We start from the raw sequence: 26,256 nt of genomic DNA, 5'->3' as shown, positions 1-26,256 counted from the left end.
GGGAGATCTCTTTAAAAGGAATAAATAAATGAGGATAAAGGGGGAAGAGATGGGGAGGGGAGAGAGAGCACCAGACTCCCAAAAAATACCAATTATAGGTTTTTATGTGAATAGAAGTCTTATTTATATGCTGATTATTAATATAATTGATATATTAATACTAAATAGACAACTATATACAAACTAGGGCTCTTCATTTCTTTTTTTTTTACTTTTTTTTTTTTGCAAGGCAAATGGGGTTAAGTAGCTTGCCCAAGGCCATACAACTAGGTAATTATTAAGTGTCTGAGACCGGATTTGAACTCAGGTACTCCTGACTCCAAGGTGGGTGTTTTATCCACTACACCACCTAGCTGCCCCTAGGGCTCTTCATTTCAATCAATTTTAATTGCAATTGCTGTCCAGGTCTGGTCTCTGCATGTAAACAGTTGCTGTGTGTTCCTCAAGCAAGGACTCAACATCTAAGAATCCTTGCCTGGGCTTCCAATCCCATTCTGCTTTTCTTTTCTACTTCAAAGCTGAGCCTAGTCAGTCACCTTTCCCAACTGGGGTTGTTTCTTTACATGTAAAGATGACAGTAGCTCATAGAAGGGTCCCATCTTTGTAGAAATGCAGTGTGTGCTTATTAGAGAGTAAGTCTAAAGTTCAGCTATGAGGCTGAATAGCCTTCTTACCACTAAATGTGTGGTGATCTTTAAAATGTGTGAAAGTGCTTTGAAAGCTGAAAAGGGCAACTTGAAGAAACCCAAACTTGTTTTAACTGGAGTCTGAGTAAAACAGGAGGTGTTTTGTATTTTTATTTTTTTAATTTTTGCTTTAGGAGGCAGTTAGGTGGCTCGGTAGAGTGCTAAGTCTAGAGTCAGGAGGGCATAAATTCAAATCTGGCTTCAGATACTGACTAGCTGTAATCCATAGCCCAGAATCAAAATCCTAAATTAACAATGCACCAGGACACCTGAACAAGCCACTTCTGTTTGCCTCAATTTCCTCTTCTGTAAAATGAGTTGAAGAAGGAAATGGTAAAACCCTCCAACCAAGAAAACCCCTTGGACAGTGTGATCCAAGGGACAGGAAGAGTCAGACAACTGGACAATAATAACAAGTAAAACAGAGTTAGGAAAGGAAGAAGTGTTCTTGGTTATTTTTGTGCATATCTTGGGCATTCTGATGAAGCCTACTGACTGACCCCTGCTCAGAATAATGCTTTTAAAATGCAGAAAAGGAAACTAATTATATTGAAGTAATTCCATGTATATGTGTATATATGGATGTGCGTATACACACACATAAACAGATTCACATGGTATAGAATAATGTCTTAGCTCTATGTCTTATTTGCTTTGTGAGACTCTAAGCCTCAGTTTCCTCATTTGTCAAAGATGAAGTAATATACTGCATATATTTATTGTCCCTTCCACTAGAATGCAAATTTCTCAAAGAGCTGGTATTGTTTCATTCTTTGTCATTTAGCTTAGGATAGTGTCTGACACATAGTACATCCTTATCAATACTTGCATATCAATGATGATTCAAGGGAGTTTATAAGAATAGAATGACATAGGCTGCCTGAAATGCAAACAGTACAAACAGGATGTAAATGTGAGTTACTGTTATACAACCTAAAATGGAAAATACAATTTCAATATTCCTTTTTCTTTCTCTGGGGAGCCCTAAGGATCAAGGGAAAAGGACAGATGAGCCACAAACAAAATAACTATTGATAATAAGAATGGCCAGAATTTGTTTAACCAACTAACAGCTTGCATAGTAGGTAGAGAAAGGACTTCAAAATCAGGATCATCTGGATTTAAGTCCCATCTTCAAAACATACTGACTTCATTATTCTGAACAAATCACCAACAGTGCACCAGGCAGCTACAGAGATTATAAAGTGAAGAGTGGCTACTCATCTACTTTGATAGGGATCTGGTTTGAAAAGAATTTGTTTGAGTTTTCCTAAATTTCACATATATCATATTTGTCATCTATATCCTAGAATCAAAATCCTAAATTAACATGAACCAGAATCATCAGAAGGCCTCTGACAAATTTCTTTGACTCATGTCTCACCCACTGTTTCCCCCAAGAATATCAAAATATGTGTCTTTCTAAGAACCCTTTTTGGAAACAGATGGCTGGCTCAGTGGGTAGAGTTCTGGACCTGCAGTTAGGAAGATCCAAATTCAAAATCAGTCTCACTCACCAGCTGTGAGACCTTGGGCAAGTCACTTAACCACTATTTGTCTTTATTCTTTGAAGAAAAAAATAGCAAACCACTCAGTTTCTTTGCCTAGAAAGCCCCATACAGGGTCATGAAGAATCAGATACAACTAAACAACGAAGGCCCTTCCTATGTAATCATGCAAGCTAATTAAATATAGGATAGGTCTTATTTATTCTGCTCTTGAGCCCATAATGAATTAAAGATAATTCCTTTGCCTCTCTAACAGGTCTTTGCCCTTCCTAGGTACCTATATTATCCCTCAGATTTTTACTAAGAGAAAATGAACCTTACCCTCTTCTTGTAGGTTCTTGTAGATTCCAGCTTCCATAGAGATCTATACAGCACTCATGATACCTTTTCTCTACAAAGATATGGTTCCAGGTTATCCCTCTACATCTTGACTCCCTGCTGTGCTGATCCTCCTTCCCTTTCCTGTCTCCATCTGGCAATAGCTTTCTTTTTCTGTATCTCCATCTGATGATCTCTCTCTCTCTCTCTCTGTCTCTCTCTGTCTGTCTCTCTCTCCCTCCCTGTCTCTCTCTGTCTGTCTCTCTCTCCCTCCCTGTCTCTCTCTCTCTCTCCCTCCCTCCCTGTCTCTCTCTCTCTCTCCCTCCCTCCCTGTCTCTCTCTCTCTCTCCCTCCCTCCCTCTCTCTGTAGTTTCTTTCCTGAAGTTGACAGTGTCTTCTTCCCCAAGAAAAAGATCTGTCCTCTTTCCTCCTCATCTGTTTCCATCTGGCACTGACTCCTTAATATACATGATTCCCTGGGGGATGCTTAATTACCTGGAGTAGGTGAATGACTTCACAGGATGCTTTTTTAGGGAAAGGAGGCCTGTCTGTGTATAACCCTTTGACATCTCCAATCAATATATCGATTCTTTTTTGCTGCTGTAGTTCCAGAGCTGGAAACTTGAGTCAGTGCCAGAATAAAGGACCACATCAAGGGGGCAGCAAGGATGCAGGTCAAAGCAAGTTCATACATTGGCCTAGAACTTCTACCTTATCAAGGACAGACCAAAGGAAGGGACCTACCTAGTTCCCCCCAGGACTTATCTAATTGAACATACCTGTTACACATTCTTTTCTCTTTATGGCAAGGGAGGCAAAACAAGTATTATCATCATTCCCATATATTAGATAAGGGCATGACAAGGTGAAGTGACTTGCCTAAAGTTACACAAGGAATTTTCAGGGTTAGAACTATGACCTATGTTTCTGGGTTCTCTCTTTCAATCACTGGCTCCTCTAGCCCATTTCCTGCTCTGTAAATTGATTTCACTTTTGTTGGATTCTGCTCCTAGATGTGACCCAGGAATATGATACCATTTCCTTTTGTTCAGAGTAGAGGAGAGGACTCTAGTAACAATAATAACAATAATAGTAGTAGCCAACATTTATATAGAACTTTAAAGTTTGCAAAGTACATTACATACTTTAATTAATTTGGTCCCTAAGTATAGAGACCATGGAAGATTCATATGGGATTGTTTTTCCCAAATGGTTACAACTATTGGCCCAGAATCAAGAAAGATAGTTGAGTTTTTGTCATCTTATTCCCAGACAGTGAGAATCATTAAAGTTGGTTCTTAATTAGTTTAATTTTGAGACTTCTAAATATTGATTTAACCTACACTCCTTTGTACTCACTGTAGCCACTGAATTATGCTGTTTGCCTCTTATTGATTACAAATGGAAATATTTCCATCCTTACTCAGCAGGGCTAGTTCCAGGGCATTCATTCTGCTGGGTGTTTGGGGCAGGAGATGGGGATTGGGGTGGGAGATGGGGATTGGGATTGAGTTCTGTAAGATTTAGACAAGTTTAGTCAGGATCCAGTGATCCCACCTGCTCAGAATCCCTTTTAGTTTTGAAAGATGCTGCTACATAAGGTAAGAGGTTGTTGATCTGTGGGAAGAGAGGACCAGCACTGAGGAGGTAGGAAGGGAGATCAGAGGATGTTTACTCAGTAAACTCAAACCCTGCTGGGAAGAGGAGAAAATCCCTGACAGATCCATGCTCCATGTCCAACCAGAAGTAAGGATTTGACCTAACCCGGATTTGAGATTTGGATAATAGCCCTTGAAAAACCTCTCTCTAACTAGATTTTCTGAGGGAATAGTAAGCATAAACTTTGCAGGGATCTGTTATTAATGGTTTATCCTAAAAAGTGCTGGAAAGAACCTTCAGAGATCATCCAGTTCAACCCTCTCATTTTTTAAAAGATTTTATTTATTTTGAGTTTTACAATTTTCCCCCTAATCTTACTCCCCCCCCCCCACAGAAGGCAATTTGTCAGTCTTTATATTGTTTCCATGGTATATGTTGATTCAGTGATGAGAGAGAAATCAAATCCTTAAGAAAGAAACATAAAGTATAAGAGATAGCAGGATCAGACAATAAGATATCAGGTTTTTTTCCTATATTTAAGGTAATAGTCTTTGGTCTTGATTCAAACTCCACAGCTCTTTATCTGGATACAGATGGTATTCTCCATCACAGACAGCCCCAAATTGTCCCTGATTGTTGCACTGATGGAATGAGCAAGTCCATCAAGGTTGATCATTGCCCCCATGTTGCTGTTAGGGTGTACAGTGTTTTTCTGGTTCTGCTCATCTCACTCAGAATCAGTTCATGCAAATCCCTCCAGGTTTCCCTGAATTCCCTTCCCTCCTGGTTTCTAATAGAACAATAGTGTTCCACGACATACATATACCACAGTTTGCTAAGCCATTCCCCAATTGAAGGACATTTACTTGATTTCCAATTCTTTGCCACCACAAACAGGGCTGCTATGAATATTTTTATACAAGTGATGTTTTTACCCTTTTTCATCATCTCTTCAAGGTATAGACCCAGTAGTGGTATTGCTGGATCAAATCAACCCTCTCATTTTACAAAAGTGGCATTAACTGGAACCTGAACATCAACCACTGTTCCTCTACTTCTCCTCTTCCCTTCTTTGCAGAGGTGGGGAGACTATAGGTATGGGAACATTCAGATACAGTAGTTATGCCAGTGTTTCCTCCACCTTGATTTTTTTTGGTACATAGGTTGACATGAGAGTGGGGGAGAGCAATATATTCAGAAATGTTAAGTGATCAAAACCAAAAGATAATTTTTTAAAAAAAAATGTTTAAACCATAGTAAATGACTGAGGTGGGCCCTCTACCCTGAAATCTTCAAATTCAGGTTGGACAGGCCATTAGAGATCATCTAATTCAACCCTATTTTACAGAGAAGGAAACTAAGGCTCAAGAAAAAGGATATGAAATGTTCAGCATCATCCAATAGTTAGTATAGCGGAGTCTCAAATTAGTTCTCCAGACCTCTACTCACTGCTCTTTCCACATCATCCCCATCTTCCATATCTCACCCCGTACCCTTTAAGAGCATGAATTTAGGGCTGAAAGGTACCTCACATGGTATAGAGTCCAACCTTCTCATTTTGTATATGATGAATGTGAGGCCCCACAGTGTAATGCCCCTGAAACCTCACCCAGGTAGGAAGGGGTAGAGTCAGACTTTCAAACACAGGTGCCTCTCTCTTCCCTATCCTCTGTATCTCTCCCTCACTCTTCCTCTTTAGGATCATTGGGTTTCCATTTCCTTTCCACTTATCTCAAAAGTTTTCTTTAAATGGCAAATCTCCTAAGGGAAGAAAGGCTGTGGTGGGGTGAGGGAAGAGAGGGAAGTGGTCTTGGAGGTCCTGAAAATACCTGAGGACTAGACCAAGGGCTGGGGTAGAGTAGGAGCTGGCAAAGACTGATCAGGAAAGGACTAGGAGGAAGGAGATTGGACTGGGTTCTAGAGATGGGTTGAGCACATGTGGCCAACACTGGGCTGGGCTGGGCTGGCCTGGGCTGGCCTGGCCCGGCCTGGGCTGACAGACTATGCTCACTGCAGTAACGGGGGAGGGGGCACCCACAGGCCTCAGCTGCAACCATTTATCTCTCCCAGCCCTGGAGACAGCTGACAGAGGGAGAAGGCAACGAGCTAGGCACGGGAGACAGAGCCTTCTTCCGCCTCCCGCCTCGTGATTTATCTCTGGGCTTCATCTGGCAAACCTGCTGATGAAATGAGTCTTCTTTTCTCTCCGCCTCATCAATTTTCATTCTGATTTCATTTTCCCTTTCCGTTAGGAGAGGTTTTTGCCTTTCTCCTTGTTTAACTGCTCTGCCTCCCTGGCTTCTCTTTGGTCCTGTAGCTAATCCACCTTCATTGCTCCAGGAAACCCAATCCTCCTTAGGTTGTCCTCCTTGCCTCAGGCTCCTTAGTCTCCGCTTTTTTGTGGGTGCCTCTGTTTAATGGGTAAACAACTTTGAACCCTCTAGCTGCCTACCATTTAAAAACTCTAAGCTTTTGGATCCATGGAGAAAAGGGATGAAATTGGAGGAGGAGGAGGAGAAAAAGAGAAGGAAGGGAAAAGAGAAGGAAAAGGAAAAGAGGAGGGGGGAGAGAGGAGAAGGAGGAAGAAGAGGGGAAGGAAAGAGGAGGAGGAAGAGGAAAAAAAGGAGGAAGGGGACAAGAGAGGAAAAGACGGAGGAGCAAGAGGAAAAAAAGAAAGAGAGAAAATTTGGATATTGCCTTCTAGACATGTAGAGCTTAAGTGGTTAAAGTGACGGTGGAGGGAACCATGGTGAGGATAAGAGGTGAAAAGTGTCATTGCCACAGTGTGCCTCAATCATCAGGTGTCCCAACTTCTTCCTTCTCTTTTTCCAGCATCATCAAAGAAGCCACAGCTAAACATAGAGTAGTCAGTTCCTTTATCATCACAACTAAGAATTTATTGGCATTGAACTTGGGAGTCAGAGAATCTGGATTCAGATCTCAGGTCTGTTATTTACCTGTGTCAACCTTAGCAAATTGCTTTACCTCTTTTTGCCTCAATCTCTCTATAAAGTAAGAGGGTTGAACTCAAATTCTAAGATTCTTAATCATGGGGTCAGGAATTTAGGTTTAAAAAATGTTTTGGGGATGGCTAGGTGGTGCAGTGGATAGAGCACCAGCCCTGGAGTCAGGAGTACCTGAGTTCAAATCCGACCTCAGACACTTAATACCTACCTAGCTGTGTGGCCTTGAGCAAGCCACTTAACCCCATTGCCTTGCAAAAACCTAAAAAAAAATTTTTTTTGATGATTGTATTTCAGCATAACTGGTTTCTTTTGTAAACTTTTGCATTTTACTTTATTCATTCAAAGACATTCTCGGAATGAGTTCCTTGGGCTTCAGTAGACTGCCAAAGATTTTCATGTTACAAAAATTGTTAAGGACTCTGCTCTCAGGTGTCTTCCCCCCTCTGAATTCCAAGATGACATACTGGATATCCAGCCAACTAGGACTTCTATTGATTTTTCTATAGCATAGTTGAACAAGGTGTAGGCTTAGAGAAATTCCTAACATCAAAGTGAAGTTCCTCCAAGGGTCAATAAGTGAGTAGAAATCTAAACCTTTTTATTTTTTACCTAAAGGAGATAGCAGCTTTGGAGATCTCACCCAGTTACTTCATTTTAGGGATGAGGTCCATAAAAGTGAGATCACACTCAAGGTCACTTAAGTAACAATTGATTCAAGTCCATGTCAGGCAGTAAGACAGTCAGCAATCATTTATTAAGTTCCTACCATTTAGACACTGTGCTAAAGATATAAAGCAAAGGACAGTCCCTGCCCTCAGGAAGTTCACAGTTTTAAGGTCCTCCACTTACAACCCAGTGTAATTTCCACTATACTATACTGCCTGTTTTTCTGGCCAGTTCTTCTGCAATGGAAGACCTGGATCACTCCATGGACCTCTCTGACAAGAAATCTTGGCCCAGACCCAAGCCTGTGTTTTCTGCCCTTTTCCTTAAATATGACACTGACAGGGAGAGGCAGCAGGATCTGGGATAGCTCTCCCTTCTCTCATCCCTACATCTAGCAGGCAAGCTTCCCTATTCCTGTAGCCTGCGATTGGTGCAGTGTAATCAGACAGAAAATGACTTTGTGTGCTACCTATAGGCATCTTCAGCTTCTAATTAAGAAATAATGAGGCAGGTTTGGTGCCAGACAGCAGAGCAGCATACCGCTATGCAAGTAGGCCAAGGGTCCCCTACACAGGGATATTTCTATCACCCCCTCTCACCCGGTACCAGGCTCAGTCTCTCTTGGTTTAGAGGCAATGCTTAGCAATCACCGGACCCTTTGGTGCTGGAGTCCTAAATGAAGTAGGGTAGGAAGGAAATGGGAAATTGAATACTTTCCCAAGGGTCTTGCTCCCTCTGTTATATCTTAAAGTTCTCAGCATTGCTTTCCATGTTACTACCATTAAATGATGAATTGATTTTGGGTGTCCCTGGGACTTGACTTTGTGCGCCACCTAAGAGAAAAGAGGTCTCTTAATCAAGAGATTGATCCCACTGGGATCTCCTCTTTCCCCTTCTGGGATACCCAGGGAGAGTCTTTTCAATTCATTGACAATTCAATTACCAAGAGCCTACTAGACGTAAACCTTCAGACCAGGTTCTAGGATGAAAGATGAAAACAAAACAGTCACTACCCTCAGGGAGCTTACATTCTCTTGGGAGGATATAATATGTGAGCATATATATAAATAGAAAACCTAAATATAGGAATATGTTGTATTTCAGGAGGGAGAGAGAACTAACAACTCTGAAGCAATCAAGGGATACCTCCTATAGGAGGAAACAGCTGAGCTATGCTTTTGAGAATGAATCCCCCCCCTCCAGACAAAGGTGAAGGGGGTTGCTTTCTAGACATGCTGGACAGACTATGCAAAAGATCAGAGATAGGAAGTCAAATGTTTGACTAACAGAGTTCAAAAATGGTGAGGACTGAGAAATAAGAAAGGTAGGTAGAGTCATATTATGGGAGGCTTTAACTGCCAGGCTGAGGATTCTGTATTTTATTCTAGAAGCAATAAGGGGCAGCTAAATATTTCTGAGCAGGGTTATAACATGGTCAGATCTATGCTTTAGAATAATCCATTTGACAGCTGTGTGGAAGATGAATTGAAAAAAGGAAAAAGACCAGAACCAGGAGACCAATTAGAAGGCTATTGCAATAGTTCAGGCTAGAAGTAATGAGGGCTTCAGCTAGGATAGAGGCTTTGTGAGCTGAGAGAATGGTACCAAAGCAAGAGACATCTTTTACATTTCTCAAAGAACAAAGTCTGATGAAGCTCTTAGAATCTTCCTGGGGACCCCTCTATGCCACAAACACCAGCTTCCACAAAAATATCACCTATAATCTGCTCTTGTCCCCTTTCCCTGTACCCAGAATACATCTTTAGCCAAGCTTCCAAGGATTCCACTTAAGAAGAGGACCTGAATGCTCCTCTACTCCCCCAAGGATTGCTGTCAAGAATAGCCATTAGACTTTGTAGAAAGGGCTCTTTGAGATCAAATGTCTAAAAAAGATCAAAGGACATCAAGATTTGAGCAGCTGCCAGAAGGATAGCATATCTGCAAGCAGAAGGGTACTTACCTACTCCAAGACAAATATGGGGCTGACTTCTTCAGAATCACCTGAAAACTAGACCCAAGGCAGGAGTAAAGGACTGTGTTGAAGTACACAGAGGAATTTCCCATCTACAAGTCACTAGAACTAAGAAAGCCAAAATCACTAAGATGGGTTGTTAGAGATTCTCATTAATGTAGCCCAGCATTGGTATAATTCTGTTTCGAGACTTACTGAACTCATTGACTTTAAAATCTGGAAGTATAGCCCCAGATTCTGGGAGTCCATCAGTTTAGGATGGGAAGATTTCATCTAGATATCCTTGTTTATAAGGTGCAATGAAAAAGGGAAAAAACTGTGGGTGAGAAGTTAAGGATTCATAAATCTTAACATTTCCAAATTGGAAAGGATCTGAGCTATAGCCTGATCCAGCTCCCTTATTTTATCTATAAAATGAGAATAATAATACTTATATTACTACCCCCACAGGGTTCCTATTAGAAAAGCATTTTGCAAACTTAAAAAAAAACTATAGAAATGTCTTTTCTTTTTGTACTTTAAATGGCCCTTCTTGGATCTAGGACCATATTCTTCTACCTTCCACTTCAGTCACCTTAATGGGGTTTTTAAATTTCATTTTAGAATCTCGGAAATCTCCCTGATATTATCTCTCTCTCTCTCTCTCTCTCTCTCTCTCTCTCTCTCTCTCTCTCTCTCTCTCTCTCTCTCGCATTTGGCCTTAACATCACTCCACTCTTGAATGTCACCTGCTCACGTCTGATGGTGGGTGTTTGTTCTTCTCCAACTTGAACATTATCTGAGGTTCTGGGTTCAAATCTTAGTAATAACCAGAGAGGGAGAACCACTGGACTTGGAGTCAAAATGATGTGGATTCAAATGATACTTTGGATACATATTAACTAGGTGATGCAATGGCCGGTCTGAAGTCATAAAGATCTGAATTCAAATTTGGCTTCAGATACTATCTGTGTGCCTCTGGGCAAGTCACTTCATGCTGTTTGCCTCATTTTCCTCATCTGTAAAATGAGCTAGGGAAGGAAATGGCAAACCACTTCAGTATCTCTGCCAAAAAAAAAATCCAAATGGGGTCACAAAGAATTGGACACCACTGAACAATAACAAAGCTGTGGGACACTAAGTACTTTTAGCCTCTCTTATCCTTTGTTTACTTTATCTGTAAAATGGGGATAATAATATCTTTCTCACAAATCAAATGAGATCATTTGGAAACCTTTGAAAATCTTATATATTTATGTATAACTGAACTAGTCAGTTAATATTGCCAGATTTTTCTTCCCTCAGTAATAAAATGAAAGCATCGGACTCATCTTTAGAACCTCTTTCTACACTAAATTCTGCAAATTCACTGACAAGGAGTCAGGAGGAAATGATTTCCCCAAAGTCACACAGAGTTATTGTCAAAGCCTAGAACTTAGGGCTCTTGGTTCCCAATCCTCTATTTTTCCACTCTAGCTCAGAGGGGAGGGGGAAAAGGGGGCAATGATTTCCTTCTTAACATGAATTTAGCAAGAACTATAGAATTGGGCGGGTGGTCCTATTCCCTTTTGCTATTGGGGCCTCTTCTCTTGCCCTCTATAACCCCCTCTCCAACTTAGTTTTATCTGCTGGCAAAGTAGCTGGAGTTTATCATTGCTGCACTCAATTATACTGCCCATCTGTCTCCACAGCTCGTAGGGACCTGGCACAGACACAGCAACGGCCAAGTGATCCATCACTGCCCAAGGCTTTGCCTGTCCAAACCAGACCCTCAGTACACCCCAGGCCTAGTCTGAGGCCACAGGGAACAAGGGGAGGAGCACAAAACCTAGGCAGCTACCAGGAAATGCTCCCCAGGAGCCACATTCTCATGCCTTATTAAAGGACAGTCTTTGACCAGTGAAGGGGGAGAGTGAAAGGTACTGCTCTTCATAGCTTCTTGGAGGTTTTTCCAAGAAAGTTGCTTCAGGAGGACAGCTAGGTGGTACAATGGATAGAGCACCAGCCCTGGAGTCAGGAGGACCTTAGTTCAAATCCAGCCTCAGACACTTAACAATTACCTAGCTGTGTGGCCTTGGGCAAGTCACTTAACCCCGTTGCCTTAAATAAAATTTAAAAAATTTTAAAATAAGAAAGTTGCTTCAGTCTGAGGGAGGAAATAATACTAACAGTAGCAATAATAAAAGGAGACTTTATGATTAATTATTATTAATAATTAATTTATATAATACTTTGATTTTTTTTTTTACAAAACACTTTTCACATATTATCTCATTGGATCCTAACAAGAGCCTTTTGAGATAGGTAAGCATCCATTTCCCTTAACAAGTGGGAGAAGTGAACTGTGATCCCTGGCCTTCCTGACTCTAAGTCACTCATTCCGTCTATATAACACACTGTCTCTTAATAATTTGTATTTGTAGATTTGCAATTTCATGTGCAATCATCTTTTTTCTACTGTTATAGAAATGCTCTTTTATTTCATAAATTAAAAATAAAAATAAAAAACAATTTATATTTTTATAATACTTTTAGTTTTCCAGACTACTTTCTTTATTAAAAACTTGGAGGGATAAAGTAACAAAAGTTGTTGTTTTTCCTTCATTTTCTTGAAGAGGACTGTGACATCAAGGAGGTGATGCCATAACATGCAAGTGAATTGGATTTAAGTGGCAGAGGGCTATGCCAAGTCACCCCAGAGTATTAGTGTTTGGTACCCTCATTCTATAGATGGAGAAAATGAAGTATCAGAGCAGAAAGTCCAAGCCAGGTCACCTGATTTCAGTCTTATTGTTGTTCTTACTGATAACTAGCATATATACAATATTTTAAGGTTTACAAAGTATTTCCCATCTGTTATCTCCTATATCCTTGCAATGACCTTGTGAAGTAGTTGCTATTATTATCTCCATTTTACAGACAAGGAAACTCTGAGATTGAGAGAGCTTTGGTGATTTGCCCAGAGTGATACAGATAATAAAGAATGTCTGAGGCAGGATTTGAATTTAGATTTTCTCAATTCTATGTCCAGTCTTCTATTCACTGCTACCTCTCTGTCTTCCTGCACTGCTTCTGCCCCAAGAATTAACATTCTAAGCGGAGAAGGAGACAAGACTTAGAAATAGTGAAACAGAGCTATAGTCCCAACCCCTCCCCCACTTCCAGGGAATTAGATAAGTAATATCAGCATCCTTGAGCTGCTCAGCCAGGCTAGTGGGGTGAGTGGGCCTATTTTCGAGATGCCAAGCAAGCATCTGGGATGAGTGGGGTGATCTGGGCACAACTCCAGAAGGAACAGTAGCAGCCAGGAATTGAAGGGGAGGGTTTGTCTGGACATTCATTTCCTGGTCTAAGATATCAAAGGTGTGGTTGCATTGGTGAGACATTTTTCCACCAGATGAATGAGCCTGTGATCCCAGACACAGGAAAGGTAGCAGCTCCAGATATTGAATGCACACTGCAAATGGCCCTGGCCATCTCACCTGCTGTGTCTACCAAGAACAAAAGGGGAACGTACAGAGGGAAGGATAGAAGTGCTCTGTTATCCAGAATAGGGAAGGAAAAAATTAAAATCTGTAGATTTTTAATTAGTCTTTTCATAAATTAAGGGATTCCCCCCCCCCCTTTATTTGTAGATGAGTTTCTAAGGCATGCTATATAGGACCACTATAGTGGCTAGTTGTGAGAACAGAGAAAAGTATAGGGGCTTAATCAAGAGGCATTATTAACTGCCTGTTTGCCAGGCACTATCCTACACACTCAGGATTCAAAGAAAGGCCAACAAATAAACAAAACCTACAAGGAAAGTCAGATACCCTTTGGCAAAAAAAAAAAAAAAAAAAAAAAAAGATGACATCAAGCAAGCAAAAAAATCATCTATTTACTGCACTAAGTGCTGGAGATACAAAGAAAGGTTTAAATAATCCCTGCTCTTAAGGAAAGGCAATTAGATGGCACAGGAGACAGAGCAAGGAAAAGGAAAACTTGAGTTCAAATCCAACCTCAGATACTTACTAGCTCGGTGACCCTGGACAAGTTACTTAACCCGGTTTGCCTCAGTTTCCTCATCTGTAAAATGAACTGGAGAAGGAAATGGCAAACCACTCCAATATCTCTCTGCCAAGAAAACCCCCCCAAAATGGGATTATGAAGAATTGGTCATGACTAAAATGACTGAACAAGAACAAAGCTCTTAAGGAGCTCCCATTGTAATGGGAGTTGGAGGAAAACTTGTCAAGAATTTGCTACATGTGCTTGATGGAAAGAATACTAAACCAGAAGTCAGAAGATCTAGGTTCCAGCCCCATCAGTTGTGTGACCTTAGACAAATCACAATCCTTTCTCTGGGTCTCAGTTTGCTTTATAAAATAGGAGATTGAACTCAATGACCTCTTAAATCCCTTTAAACTTTGATTTGCCTCCAGAAGTATATCTTGCTATCATGTTTAATAGCAGGGAAAGAGAGGGTTTGAGCAGATTCATTTAGCATCATCATTAACAAACATTTATTGAGCACCTACTTGTATTGCCAATGAGCATTTCTTAAACACTTACCATATGCCAGACAGTATACAAAGAAAGGCAAAAGACAGTCCCTACCATTAAGAAGCTCACATTTGAATGGGAGAGACAACATGCAGAAAACTATATATAAACAAGATCTATACAGAAGAAAAACAAACTGGAGATCATCTAACTAACATTAAGAGGGAAAGGGAGAGGATTCTTAAAGAAGATGGGATTTTATCTGAGAATTGAAGGAAGCCAGGAGGCAGAGAAGAGGAGGGAGAAAATGCCAGGAACAGTAGTGAACCATGGAAGTTGGAGATGCAGTTCCTTGTGCAAGGAGGCCAGTAACCCAGGATGGAAGAGTATGTGGAAGTAAGAAGTTTGGAAAGATAAGAGGAGGCTGGGTTATGAAGGAGGGGATAAGGAACCACTGGAGTTTGTCAAATAGGGAGATGCCATGGTCATACAACCTGGTGTTCTATCCATTGAATGAACCTTTTTACTGCCTCTTATTCTTACTACCTTATCCTTGCCCAGTTTATTATACAGATTCACAGTTACCCTTGAACTTTAAGACATCTGGCCTAATGAATATCATTGATTCAACCAGGTAATAAATATTGAGACCTATTGTGTCCTAGATGTTGTAGGGAAATCAAAGGTGAATAAGACAGACCCCTTCTCTCATGGATCTTACGGTCTAATAAGGGGCTTGTACCTCCTATAAAAAGCCTTCTCCATACCCTCTTAATCCCAGTGCCTTCTTTCTGTTATGTCCTATTTATCCTACATATGGGATATATTTGATATAAGATATATTGTATATATTTATTGTCTCCCCATTAGATTGTGAGCTTTTTGAAGGCAGGGATTGCCTTTTGCCTTGTTTATTTTTGTTTATTGTTTATTGATGATGCTGATTATAAACAGTGATCACATCTGTTCTTGAAAGAAATTTTTGAAGAAAAATGCACTACAGTAGAGACAAGGACCCTGAAGTTGGCATCAAAAGACCTGGGCTCAACTACCATCTCAGCCACTTGGCAGCTATGAAATTTCAGACCAGGCTTTAACCTGATTATGCCTCAGTTTCTGTATCTGTAATAGGAGGGGGTTGACTTGGTGATCTCTAAAATATTTTCCACCTCTATGATCCTTGATACTTCAGAGTTCAGAGAAGGGAAGGGGCACTTCTGTTTTGGGATTAGGGGTGGTGGGGAAAGGACTCAATATGCAGAGTTACAAGCTCTACTGTTTATTCTCTTTGGGTTTGCTTACCATGGGCCTCTATGTCTTTGAGGGGTGGGTATTATTCTTGGTTAATTATTTTTTATTTAATATTTATTCTCATTTTGTACAAATAATGTTTTTTATACATTAATAAAATATTCTTGTTTAAGAGTAAACAAAATACCCCCTCCCCCCCATAAATATAGACTCGCTTGAGCGATAAAGTAAAGGGGAGAGGAAAAAAATTAAAATTTAAAAAAATAGTAATAATTGTGGGTATGGCCAGGTGGTGCAATGGACGGAGAAATTTTATTTATTAAGAATTTACTATTTGGGGGCGGCTAGGTGGCGCAGTGGATAAGGAGTACCTGGGTTCAAATCCAGTCTCAGACACTTAATAATTACCTAGCTGTGTGGCCTTGGGCAAGCCACTTAACCCCATTTGCCTTGCAAAAACCTAAACAAAAAAAAGTTACTATTTGACAACACTACTAAATTCTGAGGAAATAAAAAAAAAGAAACAATCCCTGCCCTCCAGTAGCTCACAGTTTAAGTGTTTGCTCATGCAATCAATCCAAGGAGCAAGGGAACAGAGGAAGAAGTAAATCCACTGAAATCTAGCTGTAGAAGAGATATTTCCTGCCTCTCCTTCTTTTTCCCCCTAGATTAGGCATCCTTCCAGCTTCCAATGGAGCTAGGAATGGGACCATTAGAATGAGAGCAGTAAGAGATTCAGAGAAGTAGGGTTCATAGAATGAAAACTGAGGAGGGAAAAAGGGGGAACCAGGGAAGGGGAAGTTGAAAGACTGGGTTTCCTTGAGATATTGCTATTTGCTTGTTCCCTCTACCTCACCAAAGGTAGCTTTAAATGAACAAGGCAATCCATATCCCTCTTCTTTGATCTCCAAAGGTCAATCTCCAAACACACCAGCAAAGAACTGGACTCTGATTATGTGGTTGTCGAAGGCTTCCTTGCTCTGTTTGTTTTGTGGATCTCAGAGAAAAGTCAGTAAGAGGCCTAAATAATTAACAAAGGAACTTTACTGACCATACCCCATCACTACCCACATCTAGGCTTTTCCAAGTCCACTTCCCCTTTCCCTGGCTCCCTGATGAGAAACCTGCATCCTCCTTTATGTTGCAGGGTTTTGTTTCCTTTCGTTTTGCTTTTACTACTGCCAGGCTAGTCCAAATTCCATTTAAGAGCTAATTGAAGGAAGCTTCCAGGGAGGGAGGATATGGAAGATTTTAAAGCCAGAAGCTTTTCACTGAAGTGAGCACTGGGTAGCTGCTCAATAAATACTTGTTGATTAATTAGCTAATTAATTAATTGATTCTTCATTGATTGTCAGAGTTGGACTGGATATCTCTAAGGTCCTTTCAGCTCTAAATCTATGATCCTGAGAGTAGGACAAGGCAAGGACACATGGAGGGGAAGTTATTTTTGTTAACAAAACAGGAGAGGTATCAAAATATAAAGGAAAGAACATTTCTCACTTATAGTCAGAAGTCTCAGTCTTCACAGTTGACTAGAGGCATGATCTTTGACAAATCAAATAATCCTCTTTAATTAACCCTTGCTGCTTTAATCTGTAAATATAAAATAAAGCCTGTACTAGCTACTTCCTGAGCTTATTGTAAGGTCAAAGAATATATGTGACATATGAAAAAGGCCTTATCATTTCAGACATTAAATAGATAAAAATCATTGTTATTCCTAAAATCTGTCTACTACCCTGGGCTCTTGGATCCTTTCTAAGGACAGATTTCTAGCTTTTATTCCCCCCCGCCCCATAGAAAGGAACAGAAGATAATTATATACAGTCCAAAACTTTGTAGGTTTATTACTGGGTCTAGGAAATCTAGTTAACTATAGGCAATAAGATATTGTGAAAGGTAGAGGCTTCCTCTAGATACCCAAACAACACTCTGACTCAGAGGAATAGGCTGGGGAGAAAGACCATTTTATGAGACTTGACAACTCTTGAGTGAACTACATAATCTGGGGCAAGTCACTTCATTCCCAGGGCCCCTCATCTATAAAATGATGGCCTTGGACTCGATGACCTGTGAGGTCTAGAATCAGAAAGGCATCTAATAAGCTTTGAAATTGAATGGGATGACTTGGGAGGCTCTTGATCTTGAAGACTTTAAGTAAATATTGGATGACCACTACTCCAGCATGCTATAGACTAAGGGATGCATGGTTTCAGGCATGAGTCAGATGGATGATGTTTAAGTGTCTTTCCAACTCCACAATTCTATGAAAATAGGAGCCAAAATTCTACTACCTCACCAGCTGGTTGTTAGAATCAATAGACTTTAAGGGCTGATATGTGGGGGCAGTAGGTAGAGCACCAGGCCTGAAGTCAGGAAGACCTGAGATTAAATCTGACCTTAGACACTTACTAACTGTACATGATCTTAAGAAAGTATTTAATTCTGTTGATCTCAGTTTCCTTATCATGAGATGGAGAAGGAAATGGTAAATCACTCCAGTATCTGCCAAGAAAAACCTCCAAATGGGGTCATGAAAAAATCAGATCATTAAGCAACAGTAAATTAGAATGTAAACTTCTTGAGGGCAGGGACTAGTTTGACTTTTGATCCCCAGGACCCAGCAAAGTACATAGATACTTAATGCTTTTTGGATAATGGATCGATTGAGGATCCAATGAGATACTAAGGATAAAGCTTTTTAATCATAAAATTTAAATATTAATGGGAATTGTTGCTATGCTCAAAGATTCAAAGCTAAGGGTCAGAAAGCCATCTCTTCTTTTGGCAATAATGTTTAACCCTTTGATAAGCGGTGGTATAACATATAAGATCACAGAGTATCTGCACACAGAGCCTAAGACCAGGGTTTTTGAGCACACTGCTGCCATAGTTTGATTATCCAAATTCATCCAGGTGGATAGGCTAAGGTCCAATTTCTCTACAAAATTCCATTTTGTTTTGTTTTTTTACTTCCCAGAGAACCCAGAAGACCTAAGGTAAGATCATTAATAAAAATAATAATAGCTAATCTTTATATACCACAAAATGCTGGTAATATTTATAAATATTATCTCATTTGGTCCTCATAATCCTGTTAGGTAATTACTTTCAATATTCCAATTTAACAAGAGAAGAAACTGAGGCTGAAAAAGGTTAAGGGACTTGCCCAGCATCACATAGCTAGTAAACATCTGAGACAGCATCTGAAGTCCAGTGCTCTGGCCACTGACGGCCTCATCTAGCTAAATCAAGGTTTCTCTTTTTTAATTGTTTTTTGAATTTTACAATTTCCCCCCAATCTCACCCCCCACACACAGAAGGCAGTCTGATTGTCTTTACATTGTTTCCATGCTATCCATTGATCAAAATTGAATGTGTTGAGAAAGAAATCATATCGTTAAGGAAAAAATAAACTATAAGAGATAGCAAAACTACATAAGCTACCTTGTTTAAACTACACAATTCTTTCTTTGGATACAGATGGTATTCTCCATTGCAGATACCCCAAGATTGTGCCTGATTGTTGCACTGATGGAATGAGCAAGTCCATCAGGGTTGATCATCACCCAGTGTTGTTATAGTGTGCAATGGTCTTCTGGTTCTACTCATCTCGCTCAGCATGAGTTCATGCAAATCCCTCCAGGCTTCTCTGAATTCCCATCCCTCCTGGTTTCTAATAGAATAATAGTATTTCATAACGTACATATACAAGAATTTGTTCAGCCATTCCCCAATTGAAGGACATTCACTCAATTTCTAATTCTTTGCTACCACAAACAGGGCTGCCATGAATATTTTTGTGCAAGTGATGTTTTTACCCTTGTTCATGTAGATCAAAGTTTCTTAATGTTTTTATGTCATTTCTTTTTGGCTGTATGATAACATCCAGGGCCCCCTATATATTTTGCCTGCTCGAAGGAGATATCAATTAGAGGTTAACAAAAATAATGATGTAATTTTTTCCTGTTTAAGTTCACAGACCTCTTGAGGAATGTAGACCTATCCTAGTAACTCAAAATGGAATTTGAATTCAGAACAAATATAAGAGTATCGCACGTGCACACACACACACACACACACACACACACACACACAGCACATGATGCCTTCTATTTGGTTGGTTCAGTTCCTGGTTCCAATCTTGGCCCTCTCCTCTCAAGCTCCCTTAATTCTTACCCTTCCTATACTCATTAGGGGACTTTGCATTTCTCATCCCATTAACACCAAGATAAGCCTGGTACAACAAGCCAGCTGCAAGCCCACAGCCTGGAAACAACAATGTACATTCTGAGTCATCAGCTTTAAAGCAATGGTCTCTCAAGTCCAGACACAATGGCAAGTCTGCAGGGCCCCTGAAGCCTCCTGCTACACGGAGTTGGGGAGCACGTTTTTCATTTAGCCAGCAGACTTGGGTAAGAGTGGAGAAGGGATGCAAGGAGAAGCATCCTACTACCTGAAATGCTATCTGTAGGATGTTATAAGCCACTGTGGAAGTGATTCTTGCCTGGAATGCTTTCCCCCTCATCTCTCATCTCTCTTCTCAGGTTCTACATACTGCTTAAAGCTGTCCTTGAGGACAGCACTGAATGTTAGAGCTAGAAGCAAGAATCTTCGATGGCTCCCTATTACCTCTAAGGATAAAATACAAATAACTTAATCTAGCATTCAAAACCGAAGTCTAGCTGCCACCTTCTCTTGCTACTTTAGTCTGTATTACTCACCTTCAAGTGAGATAATATTTGGGAAACATGTGTAAACCTTAACCTCTATAAATCATACAATAATCTATACCTCTAGTCATTTTTGGTTTTTTGGGGTTTTTTGCAAGGCAAATGAGGGTTAAGTGGCTTGCCCAAGGCCACACAGCTATGTAATTATTAAGTGTCTGAGACCAGATTTGAACTCAGGTCCTCCTGACTCCAGGGCCGGTGCTTTATCCACTGCGCCACCTAGCTGCCCCTCTAGTTTTTTTTTTAAGTTTTCTCCCCAAGGAGTAGCAAGGTGACAGAGTGGATAGACCACTGACTTTGGAATGGAGGACAATAGTTCGGATCCAGCCTCAGACTCTTGGCACCAGATATATGACCTTGGGCAAGTCACTTAACCCTAATTGCTTCACACTCAGGGTCATCTCATCATCCTGATTCATATCTGGCCACTGGACTCTGGAGGAGAAAATGAGGCTAGTGACTTAGCACAGCATTTCCTCACTCAAATCCAGTTCACATTGAATGCCATGGCATCACCTCCCTGAAGTCATGGTCTTCTTCAAGAACAGAGGACAAACATCATCATCTTCTCCTCATTTCAGAAGCTCTGTCCTGGTATCTGAAAACCTTCCTGTCAGGAAGCTTTGGCATTCCCCTTACCTTCTCCCTAACAGAAACAAATTCAAGGCTGTTTGAGCTGGAAGAAACATCAGAACAGAAGTATCAAATGTGCAATCCACTATTCTCCTAAGTGCTACCAAATCAGATTAAAATAGAATTGGGAAATATTTAACAAAATAAATAAAAATACAATAAAACCCAGAATAATGAGAATATATGGTTTTCTAAGTCAACATGCAGTCCATGGGGACCCTTAAATATTATCCAATTTCCCCGTTTCTCATTGATAAACAGAATCAGTGACTCATGGTGAGATTTAAGAATGAACTTCAACCTGGAGACAACCTTAAATATAATCCAATCAGATCCCCTCCAAGGGATGGACACAAGTCCGTACAGAAGCAATATGACATAGTAGCTGGAGCACTAGATTTGGAGGTAGAAAGCTTGGATTCAAATCCTGCCTCTATATAGACTATGTGGCCTTGGATAAATCACTATCCTCCTACAGCCCATTTCATTTTTTAAATGACATTTTATTTTGTTTTTCCAATTACATATTATGAAAATTCTTAACATTCATCCACATGCATATCTATAAGTCACACAATTGTCTTCTTACACAATTTTCTTCCACCCATCTTTCCTACCACCCCCCCAGTGGTGAACAGCCTAGTGAACATTGTACATGTATATTTGTGTTTAACATGTTTACATGTTAGTAATTTTCTGTATGAAGAATTAGGATAAAGGGAAAAGAAAGAAAACCATGAGATAGAAAGGAAAAACAGAAAAGAAAGTTTTTTTTTTAAAAAATGAACATAGTGTTCATTCAGATTCTCCTACAGTCCATTTCTTAATCTTCATAATTGAAGATTTAGACCAAGGTCAACAGGGTCCTTCTCAGTTCTACATGTGTGATCCAGTGAGGTTGCAGAATTAAGATTCAAACTCAGAACCTCTGATTCTAAATTCAACATTTTTGCCTCTATGAAAAGATACCCCCTTCAGCTTCTAAGTCTGGAAGATATTGAAGGTGCCAGAGTCTCTATTTCCTGAAATGCCTGGATGCAGGTTCACGTTTATCATCCCAAATGTGTGCATACACCAGCCCACATAATACCTTTGCTCATTTTAAGTTGAGGTTGTGTTTTTTTCCTCACCTACAGAAATAGCTGCAGAAGGAGGTGGAAGGTTGCAATGAGGGAAGGGTGTCACCCTGAGAAAATATACCCCATATCTATGATGATAGTGATGAAAGTAAGCAGTCACCTCCTTGCTAAAGCCACCTCTGATACCAGCCTGGCTGGTGGGTTGACTTCCTGAGGGTTCTAGGCTATAAGATGGGCACTCCCTACCTCCAATGGGATCTTGATGGTAGGTGGCCCACATGTCTCTATAGGAACCAAATCACCTCATATTGTAGCATGTGATCTCTCAGGTCCTAGAATTTAGATTTACTAGAGAGCAGTGGGATAGGAAAGACAGAAGGAATCAGAGTTAAAGTCTCTAGATAGTCAGGGGGTAGGCAGAAGGAGGAATGGTATTGGGCCTGGACTTGTGAGGCTAGCAGAGCAGATAGAGCAGCTGGCTGACACAGTAGATAGAGCATTGATCCTGTAATCACAAGGACTGGAATTCAAATATGACCTCAGGTCAGACACTTGATACTTATTAGCTGAGTGACCTTGACCAAGTCACTTAACCCTGATTGCCTTGCATCCAAGACTACTTCTAGTCCTCCTGAACCTTTCTGGCCACTGGGCCCAGTTGGCTCTAGAAGAGAAGGTGAGGCTGGGCCTTAGCACAACCCCACCCCATTCAAATCCATTTCACGTGCAAGTTGTGACATCATCTCTCTGATGTCACAGTCTTCTTCAAGAATGAAGAACAAAGAAAAGTCTCTGAAAAGAAGCAATAAGATGATGTTTGTGGATAGGGAACTGGCTCTGCCTCTGACACATACTGACCAATGCCCCCCTCCCAAACATCTTGATATAACTGTTTTGTATAGATTTGTATTTATTGACTTCATATTTATGCCATCTATATTTATATATGTACTTGTAATGGGAGCTTTTTGCAAGTATGAAGGGGATTCTTGAACAAGAATCATTCTTGATATCTAGTATATAGAAGGCACTTAGTAAAACTTGATTGAATGATTGATTGATGATGTGACAGTGGGAGAGTCACTTCCCCTCTCATTCCAGTAACTTTAAGACTTTGAGATATGGAACAGTTGCTGTTCTCCATTGGTGCAAGGAGTTGTTTATTAGGAGTTCCCTAGATTGATGAAGGCACAAGCAGGGTCTCTAAGCTTCTTCATCTGTTACTGTTGAGTCATTTTAATTTACTGTTCTCATCTTTCTGTCTTTATTGTTTGTTATAATTTTGTTGTTGTGAAATTGATTTGTTGTGTTTGACTCTTGGGGACCCCATTTGAGGTTTTCTTGGCAAAGATACTGGAGTGATTTTAGCATCTCCTTCTCCAGCTCATTTTACAGATGAGGAAACTGAGGCAAACAGGATCAAATGGTCTGTCTGGGTTCATGCAGCTGGTAAATGAATCTCATCTAATCTTCTAATGTCTTCCTGTAAAAAATGTACTTTGGGATTGTGTAAGCAACAAATGAGGTCCTTGGTATGAAAGGGCTGAAAAGAAACTGTTCTTTTAAAGGGGAGGAAACTAGAGCCGAAGAATATTTTCTAGTTTGCCCAAGATCACAGATTCAGTAAGAAGCTCAAGCTAGACTAGAATCTGGGTCCTCCTCCTACGTCAGTGTTTGGTGTTCAAATCACTTCTTCCTGTACCCTGGATCCTTAGGACTGTCACCAGCCCCTCTCTCCCTCAAGAGAATTGAATCTAGAATGGAAGGAGATGATGTCAAGGAAAAATACCCCCCCAAACCCAGATTGGCTCTTGAGAACTTTTGTGACCTTGGGCAAGTTATTTCCCCTCTTTGAATCTCAGTTTCTTCTTCTGAAGATAAGTTAAACTAGAAGATTTCTAAGATCTCTTCCAGCTTTATATTTGTGTTATATGTGCTTTTTATATCACATGTATACTATATAGTATATATTTTATATCATATATGTTACATGTGAGATATATATATATTTTTTTTTTTTTTGCTTTTTAATTTTTTTTTTTAAGGCAATGGGGTTAAGTGACTTACCCAAGTGTCTGAGGCCGGATTTGAACTCGAGTCCTCCTGACTCCAGGTTCTGTGCTCTATCCACTGCACCACCTAGCTGTCCCTATATTTGCTTTTTATGTACATGTTATTAGGGTGCCTCAGTTTTTCCTTTTTCTTGAAAATCCTCAGCATTTAGTACTTAGTAAGCCCTTAAATATTTAGATTTTACTGATTAGGAAGTGAGGGCCTTGACTTACCCATGTACTCATATCATCTGACTCAAAACCCAGTCTTTTTTCAACCCCATTATACTATCCTCAAAGGAAGATTTCAAAGCAAATCAGAACTTTGGTACACATGAAGATTATTTGCCTGGGTCTGCTCTAATTTATTCATGTCATGAGGCTGTCAGACCAAACCCCAAGCAGGGAAGCAGAGATCATGCTCAATCTTGGCTCCAAACCAGCCTCCCCCCAGCTCCCCACCCCGAGGACAAGGCACTGTCTAGGGAACCATGGGGAAACCTCTACTGTTTCAACTTCTCTAAGCCAGGGTAGAGTAACCTAAGTCCTTGAGGCACTTCCCTTCCTGGGAATATGTCCAACCTGCTCCAGTGGGGCGGGGGGACAGGGAGGGGCAGTGCCATATCTTGGGCATAGCCTTAGAACTCACAGATGGATTCAGAATTTCTCAAGAACACCCAGAGTTGGGGCGGCTAGGTGGCACAGTGGATAAAGCACCGGCCCTGGAGTCAGGAGTACCTGGGTTCAAATCCGGTCTCAGACACTTAATAATTACCTGGCTGTGTGGCCTTGGGCAAGGCACTTAACCCCAACTGCCTTGCAAAAAAAAAGAAAGAAAGAAGACCCAGAGTTTCCTTCAGGGAGAAGGGACACCCTCCCTATCCCCCCAAAGGATGCTTGCTTCTGCAACCTGAGAACTTTGGAGGAAGAATATGGGGTCCTATTGAATCCACTTTAAAAACACTTGGATCCACTTTCAGAGCCCAACCTTGGGAATGTGTCCAAATCCTCCCAGTTTGATAGATCCTGCCTGTGAAAGGCCTAAAGTCCTGATAAATAACCACCCTCTACTTCTGTCTTCTAAATCATGACTACCATCATGGATGCCTGTTATCTCCACCTATCCATCACTCCTCCCATCTCAAATCATAGCAAAAACTGTGAGTTTGCAATAATATTTACAAGGGAAGAGAAAAGTTTGCTAGCCTGTACAAAATGATTAAAGAGTTATGAATCTCAAGCTAGAAGTCCTACTTTCTCTAAGCTGGACTCACTCCAATCTCATTCCATGCTAACACTTTCATACAAATGGCATCAACCAGGTTCTAATTAGGAGTCAGCACTAACAGTTTCATTCCACAGATGTGAATGTGGAGGGGAATGTTGGGCAATAGGTCCATGATCCATAGCCAGATCACGTAGGGGGTTCAGCTAAAGAATTTGGATTTTACCCTAAGGGCAATAGGGAGACAAGGGCATTTCTTAAGTAAGGTAGTAACATGGTTAGATTTGTGCTTTAAAAAGATTCCAGATCTAATGTTCCATGAATCTTTAAATGATGAATACAGGGATAGACAGAGCACAGTGACTCATTCAATGGGCATCTCCTCTCTCTCCCCTAGGCAGGGGTCTTCCCTGTGGAAGGATGGAATGGGCTTGGAGGTCACTGGAGGAGACTGTCCTTCTAAAGTATCAATGAAAAGCAGTTGGGGTCAGGGTTTGAATTCTGGCTTTGCAACTTGTTGCTTGTATGATCTTGAGTTTAGTTTTTAATTGCCCAGGGCTTCAGTTTTTTCCATCTGTAAAAATGAAGAGGTTAAACTAGAAGCAGCATGGTCCTCAGGAAATAATTAGGCCTAGATAATGGAGGAGTTCAAGTCTCACCTTAGATACTTAATAGCTTTGTGACCCTGGACAGGTCGCTTTATCATTGTCTGCTTCAATTTCCTCATCTGTGGAATGGGGATAATAACAGGACCTACCTCCCAGGGTTATTGTGAGAATCAAATGAGATATTTGTAACAGATTCCACAAGCCTTAAAGTGTAATATAAATTATAATGATTATCGTTGTTATTAAGCAAAATGAAGGGGTTCTGTCTATGTGACCTAGATGAACTGTTTTCCATCTAGATCTATGATCTGGTAACTGGATTATCTCAAAGGTCCCTTCCAGCTATCTCCATGATCCTATACCGGTGTGATATTCAGCCCCTCCCCAAGAGGGTAGAGCTCTCCGAGTTGGAGAACTGAGACCACAAGGGTCTCCACACAATTCGATGTGTGACAAGAAAAGTCTAGCAGGAAGGAGAGGGAGAGAAACCACTTGTC

At 40.6% G+C, this 26,256-nt stretch overlaps 1 protein-coding gene across 1 annotated transcript in view; it reads left to right on the top strand.

The window, feature by feature from the left end:
- LRRN2 (leucine rich repeat neuronal 2) overlaps positions 1 to 26,256 on the top strand; it is a 112,068-nt gene that overhangs the window by 72,764 nt on the left and 13,048 nt on the right. The window lies entirely within an intron of this gene.

This window comes from Macrotis lagotis, chromosome 2, assembly GCF_037893015.1.
Source record: "Macrotis lagotis isolate mMagLag1 chromosome 2, bilby.v1.9.chrom.fasta, whole genome shotgun sequence".
Lineage (NCBI taxonomy): Eukaryota > Metazoa > Chordata > Mammalia > Peramelemorphia > Peramelidae > Macrotis > Macrotis lagotis.
This window is presented reverse-complemented; position numbering and strand designations above follow the sequence as displayed.